Source organism: Gorilla gorilla, chromosome 18, assembly GCF_029281585.2.
Source record: "Gorilla gorilla gorilla isolate KB3781 chromosome 18, NHGRI_mGorGor1-v2.1_pri, whole genome shotgun sequence".
Classification (NCBI taxonomy): Eukaryota; Metazoa; Chordata; class Mammalia; order Primates; family Hominidae; genus Gorilla; species Gorilla gorilla.
Window position 1 is genome coordinate 74,862,256 of NC_073242.2, and position 7,745 is coordinate 74,870,000.

The window sequence follows — 7,745 nt, forward strand, 5'->3', positions numbered from 1 at the left end:
AGGTCCTAACTTTCATATGAGGACAAAATACACAGTTAGAATATTGATGGTCAAATGTGAATCTGGCCAAAGATCAGATGGTGAGCCATATCTATACCCAGCTTACAGGCCCAGTGATGACTCTTATACCTGCACCCAGCCAATAAGAGAGCTGTTGACTCTCATAGCTAGGCTTAAGCCAAAAAATAAAGTCCTGAGTTTTCCACTTTAAAAAAATAATAATAACAGGTGATTACCACACACATGCATATTGTGTAAAGCCCTCAGATGGTACAGTGAATGTCTTAATAGTACCCAGCACGACACTGAGATTGTGACTATTGTAGGAACACCCAGCTGACTGTTACAATTGTCACCCATACACATGGACAGAGCAGAATAATGAGTTCCTGAGCCTCACTGAAATATACAGTCCACTGTTGGAATTGTGCCTGTCACATGTGGATTGAACCACAGGAGGGATGTTGACCCATTTCTGCACCCAGGTCACAGGGGCATAAATGGTTCTCATAACTGGACCCAACAAACAAGGGAGATGTTGACGGTCATGCCTGGTCTTAGGGCAGTGGGCATAATTATACATTTGAGGTTGTAACACATACCTAGGAAGGCACAAAAATCTCAAAGCAGATTGTGCACATATGCCATGTAAAACCATCAGGTGGCACAGACTGTCATAACAGGAACCAGCAAACAGGTGAGATTGTGACTCTCATATGCACACCTGGCTGACAGTAAGAATTCTCACCCTCCCACAAAAACCCAGCCTACTTACAACACTCTGAATCTCACATTCAGAGGCAGTCAAAAGTTAGAACTGTGACTCTCATACATGGATGCAGTCCACAGGTAGGATGGTGACTCTCACACCAAGATTCAGAACGCCTGTGAGGCTGTTACTCCCCTACTGGGACACTGTCTGCAAGAGGAGTTCAGATTCTCATGCACTGATCAAGTCCACTGTTGAGGTTGTGACTCGAGTACTTGAACACATCTCACAAGATATGTTGACTGTCATAAGTGAAGCTGGGACATTAGTGGGCTTTTGAATCTTATCCCGAAACCTTTCTTCTGGTGTGATTGTGATATATACCTTTTCCCAGCACCTGGTTGATTTTACTTTCTTGCCTGGGCCCAGTGTACAGTTGAGACTGTCACATACACCTGGACCATGCACTTTATTTATATGCCTCTTCAACATGAGCCCTGCCCTCAGGGGAAATTATGGTATATCTCTGGGGCAATCCTCAAAGTGAAGTGACTCTTCTTTCCTGCCCAGGCCCTGCCTTTAGTTGAGATTGTGACAGGCATATCACTGGGCCCTTAATGCAAATGATGTAACTTCTCTGCCAGGGTTCTAATTAGAGAAGGTATTGTGAAATCTCTCTGGGCCTATCACCTAGGTGATGTAACTCTGCCTTCCTGCCTGAACCTGCCCCCAAGAGGCATTGCGACGTATCACCAGGCCCAGCTCCCAGGTTATGTAACTGTCCTGCCTTGGCCCTGCCCACAGAGGGCATTTTGACACATTGCTGTTTCCAGCACCTAGGTCATATGACCCTCCTGAATTGCTCTTGCTCCAAGGGGGGATTTTGACCTCTCACTGGGCCAATCACCTAGGTGTTGAAGCTCCTCTGCTGCCTAGATCCTGGCTAAAGTGGGAATTGTGACATATCTGTGGCCAGCATCCAGGTGATGTGACTCTGGTGCCTTGTCTCTCTCCACAATTGGAATTGTGAAATATACATAGGCACAGCTTGCAGGTGGGATGATGACTCATACCTGAAAACATTTTGACTCTTGTAGTTAGTCTTAGGGCAAAAATGAAGGTCCTGGGTCTTCAACTTGTAGGGTGGTCATGGAGTGTTTTGACCTTCGTGCACATTGTATAAAGCCATCAAGTGCTACAAAAAATGCCATAACGTAGTTCATCTCGTAGGTGAAATTGTGGCAGTCGTATGCACACCCAGCCACAAGTAAGTATTGTCACCCTCCGACATGAACAAAGCCCACTGTTGAGGTTCTGAATCACATGTCAAGAGGCCATAAAGTTGGAACTGTGAACCTCATAAATCAATCCAATCCACAGATGGGATGATAACTCCAAGACCAGGATTTAGAACACCTGGGGACTGTAATTTCCCTATTAAAACATAGTCTTCAGGTGAGATTTGGGCTTTCGTGTACTGATTTACTCCACTGTTGTGATTAACTTGCTTGCATACTTGGACTCAACCCACAAGACGGGTTGCCTCTAATACCTTTAGCTGGAAAATGTCCAGGATTGTGAATTTCTCTTGTTGACTGGGCCCAGGTATAAGTTTTATTGCTGTGCCTGTGAGATGGGTTCAAAAATGAGTCACTATCTCACCTGTGGCTGCATCTATGTATGACAGTCACAATTCCAAATCTGTATTGCGTTTGCACATGAGATTTAGGACCTCACCACTGAGTACTGGCCATGTGTGAGGATGACAATTCTGTCAGCTGGATGTACATATGAGAGTCACAACCTCACCTTTGTGTGGGTCCTGTTATGATACACTCTGTACCACCTGAGGGCTTTATACAATGTGCTTTGGTGTCATAATACACTATGACCTTTGTTAAAGTAAGAGACCAAGGACCATGACTGTTGCCCTAACCCTAGCTATGAGGGTCGAAATCTCTTCTCTTAGCTGGATCCCATGTATGACAGTCATCATTTCACCTTTACCCTGTGACTATATATATGTCACAATTTTACCTGTGAGCAGGGACCAGTCACAAAAGTTTAATCACCTGGGTGCTGGGTCAGCTATATGTCACAATTCTTACTTTGGCCAGAGCCCAGGCAACAGAGCAGAAACACATCACCCACATGATTGGCCCAGTGATGGGTCACAATCCTCTCTGGGAGCAGGGCCCATTCAGGAGAGTCATATCACCCAGCTTCTTGGCCAAGAAATATGTCACAATCCCCCCTGTGCACAGAGCCAAGGCAGGATAGTTACATCACCTGGGAGCTGGGCCCAACAATATGTCCCAATTACTCTTGGGGAAAGTGTCCAGGCAGAAGAGCAGAACCACATCACCTAGGTGATGGGCCCAGAGATATGCCACAATTTCTTCTGTGGGCTGGGCCCTGGGATAAGAATAACATCACCTGGTGCTGGACCCAGCAATATGTTACAATCCCAACTGTAAAAAGTTTCCAGGCAATACAGGAGAGTCACATCACCTATGTGACTGGCCCAAAGATATGTAATAATATTCCCTTTGGGGAGTGCCAAGGAAGGAGTGTCTCAACTCCTCCGTGCTCAGCCCAAAGATATGACACAAAACACACTGCAGGGAGGGCCCAAGTAGGAGAGAAGAGTCCTATTAACTAGGGGTTTAGCCAAGCAATATGTAAAAATTATTCCTGTTGGCAGATCCCAGCCCCCCATCCAAAAGAATCAAATCACTTGGGTGGTGCTTCCTGTGAAAATCACAAGCCCTTTTGAGTGCAAAGCCCATGAAGCAGAGGCGATTCACATTACCTAGGTGATGATCCCAAAGATATTTCACAATGCTGTCTGTGGGGAGAGTCCAGGGAGACAAGTCACCTCACTTGAGTGCTGGGCTCAGAAAATGTCACAATCTTCTCTGATGGAAGAGCCCAGAAAAGAAGGAAGAGCCACATCACCTAGGTGTTGAACCCACTGATGTGTCGAAATCTCTATTCTGAGCAGAGTCCAGGCAAGTGAGGAGAGTCACATCTTTTAGGTGATTGGTCCAGAGATATTTCTCAATGCCCCCTGTGCACATGGCCTAGACAGAAGACACACATAAGCAAGATTACCTTGTTGCTTAGCCCAGTGATGTCACAATGCTTCTTGAGGGCAGGGCACAAACAGGATCAGAGAGTCACATCATTAAGTACCAGGCTTAGTGATATGTTATAACCTTACCTGTGAGCAGGGTCTAAGTAGGGGAAAAGATTTATATCACCTAGGTGCAAAGTAGAGAGATACATCACAATTCCTTTGAAGGAAGTGTCTAGGCGAAATAGTCACATCACCCAGGTGTTTATTCCAGGTATAAGTCACAAGATATCTCTGTGCTGAGCCCAGAAGCACTGTGAAATCACTAAGGTTCTAGATGTATGTCACAATTATACCTGTGGGAAGGCCCAGTAATGAGACCTCCAAATCCAAACATTTCTCCACTCTAGGTAGAACTCCTGTTGAGTTGGGTCCAAGTACTTGAGTCACAATCTCAACAGTGGACTGCATCCTCACATGAGAGCCCCAATCCCTTCTCCAAGCTATGTCCTGGTAAGGGAGCCACATCCTCAATGCTGTGCTGAATCTTGGTGAGAGAGTCACCATTTTGCCTGTGGACTGGATCCACCTGTGAGAGTCACAACTCCAACTTCCCCCTGCCCATGGGTGTGAGCTTAGAATCTCAGTTGTGAGTTATGTACATGTGGGCATGTGACAATTTCTACTTTTGGTTGTGTGGCCATACAGATCTCTATATCTCACCTGTGAACTGGGTCCTGTTATGACACTCTCTGTACCACTCAAGGGGTATATTCAACACGCATGGGTTTTATAATCCTTTGACCTTCATAAAAGTAGAAGATCCAGGACTTTACCCATTGCTTGAAGCCTAGCTATGAGAGTCAAAATCTCTCCTTTTGGCTTGGCTCATGTATAAGATTTATCATAGTGCCTGTGAGCTGGGCCAAAATGTATATCACCTTCTCAACTGTGGAGATCCACAGGCAGATACAGTGTCATGTGAGATAGGAAGACGACTGAGATGTTCTCTGTGAGGGTGTAATTGTTATTGTCCTGGGGCAGTTTCTAGATATTTTCAAATAAAATAAATTTAGAGACTTTAACCTAAAGAAGTATTGCAATGGTGGAAGCATCAAGCATAATATCTGCAAACATCTAAAATACTAGGCAGAAAAGAGCTGTCTTTGAAATGGAGGAGCAAGGTATATTAGAAAGAAGGGTGGGAGAGGAAGGGCACAATGGAGAGTGACAAAATCTTTCAAGATTAGAGATGGTTTCACCCTGAAATCAGCCTGTTCTTGGGAGGGGCATAAAAGGGGTTGTATGGTTATATGTTTACTCAGACTGAAGATGGAGCAGAGGCCAGGGTCCTGGGGGAAAAAAGAAACAAGCAACCTGTGCCTAACAAGTATTTTCTTCTGAACTCTGAAGACAAAAGTATTTAATTGTTTATGAGGAGCAAATGGGAATGTGGAGAATCTATGAATCTGTGATATCTAAAAGAGGATGTACCATCTAGGTAACAATGGTAAAGGTGTTTCTCTGCAGTAAGTTTTCTCACAGAACACAAAGAATTAGAGAGTTTTCTTAAATGTCACTATTTACCAGGACTCACTACCCACCCTGTCTTTCTTTTATGCTTTTCTTTGCTGTATCCATTTTTTGCATTTGGCTTTTTCTGAACTGTATTTATTATAATAACCTGGCAAGCATAGGTGAAATGTTTTGCCAAGTTCTGTGAGTAGTTTTATTAATTATTAAACTTCATGAAAAGGGTTATGGGAGCTTATGATTTATAGATAGATGCTCAGAAGCATAGACGTGCCCATGTTCGTTGTGACAGGCATGTGCAGTGGGGATGGTGCTGTGGGACTGAGTCCTGAACTTGTGGAGTCTATGCCAACTCTGGGTGGTGTCAGAATTAAGATGTTAAACTCCCAGTTGGTGTTGATGAATTGGCTGGTGTTCAACAAACTCCATGTATTTGGTGTTAGAACAAAGACATCACAGCAGCCTCGGCTGGAGGTATACTGTGGGTCTTTTGGGGAATAAAGACTCTATTCTTTTACACACATGCTGTCACAGTGTGAATTGTCTTGTGACAATAGGTCCCATCTAGGGCTCAGAGGGAACTGAGGATTAAAAGGGATGGAGTTCTGAAGGAAGACTCCTCTCCTCACCCTGCTGCTATAAAGTGATTCCTGCACACTCACACACATACACACTAGGCAATGATGTAGATACACCCCTCCCATGACAAGGCTTCACCCTGAGAAACTGTGCTGACAGAACCTCTCCTTCTAGAGTTTTCCACTAATATGCTACATAAGTGCCCAGTGGACTCATGGCTTACTTCTATGCCCAGATCTTGCATCTGCACCAGGGACCTATTTTCTCCAGTAGCCTAGGCTTCTCGACCCTCTGTCCATCTCATCTGCCTGCATACACACATTTAGAAATCAGAGTTATCCTGTGTGTGCCAGTGTCTATAGCACTAACCAGTCCTTTCACCAACTATGCACTGTTCCCTACTCATGGGTTTTTTTGTATCACTTTCTCTTAGTCTGCTTTTTTCTTCTCCACAAACCCTCTTTCACAAACCCATGTGCCTAAATACAAACCCTACTGGAAATAGAATGTCTAAGAGTTCAGGATAAAATTTTGCAACCAGTTTATTGTAAGCATAAACACAAAATAAAAATAAGAGATTTAATCTTTCAATTTGAAAATAAAAAAGAAAATTTACTCTTCTCATTTTTAAATTATTTAATTTAGATAACTTTCATATGTAAATTATTATCTGCTTTTATATTTTTTGTTGTCTTTCAAGTTCTTATTGAATCTCTGTTCTTTTTTTATTATTTTGTGTATTATGTTAACATTGAGAGTAATTAGTTTTTTCAAGGTTTTTGCAAATCAAAGTCATGCTGCTTATTTGAGATCTTTCTTTCTTCTTATTATAGAAATATATCAGTGTTAACTTTTGTCTTAGAACTGCTTTTTTGCATCCCAGAAGTTGTTGTATGTTGTGTTTTTATTTCTACTTTTCTCAAGATACTTTGTGATTTCTTTTTCTTTTCCCCTTTGACCCATGTGTTTTTCAGAAATATGTTGTTTACTATCCACATATTTGTGAGTTTTTAAATTTTTTTCTGTTATTGATCTCTAGTTTTAAAAAACTATAATTTAAAAAGTTCATTAATTTTAATCTTTTTAAATTTTTAGAGATTTTCTTGTTGTTGTTGGCCCAACATACGATATATCCTGGATAATATTCCATGTGTGCTCAAGAAGAATGTGTATTCAAATACTGTTGGATGAAATATTCTGTTTATCACTGTTAGGTGCACTTGTTCTATAGTGCTTTGCAAGTACATTGTTTTCTTACTGCTTAAAACGTTTTAAGTAGAGTAATAGCATCTTCTATTATGATAATAATTATGTTTTTTTCTACAGTCATATATAAAATACATTTATATAAATATTATATAGACATACTATTATTATATTATATACATATATACATATGTTTATATATTTATGTGCTCCAATGTTGGGTTCATATATAGTTATAGCCTTTTGACAGATCAGCTTGTTATCATTATATAGTCAACTTCTCTATATCTCCTGACAGATTTTTTTCCAGAAGTCTATTTTGTCTTATATAAATATAGCCACTAATATACTCCTTTAGTTATTATTGGCATAGTATTTTTTTATTATTTAACCAGCAACTTATGCATGCCCTTAAATCTAAAAAATTTCTTGTGTAAAATATACTGGTAAATTTGTTAATCTCTTTAGACATTTGTGAATGTTTCAGTTCATTTTCTGCTTCAAAAACAGAATATCCTAGAGTGGGTAAACTATAAAGAATAGAAGTTTACTTAGCTCATTTCTTTAGAGGCTGAAAGTCCAAGAACATGCCATTGCCATCTGATGAGAATCATATTTCCACGTCACAAAATGGTCAAAGGC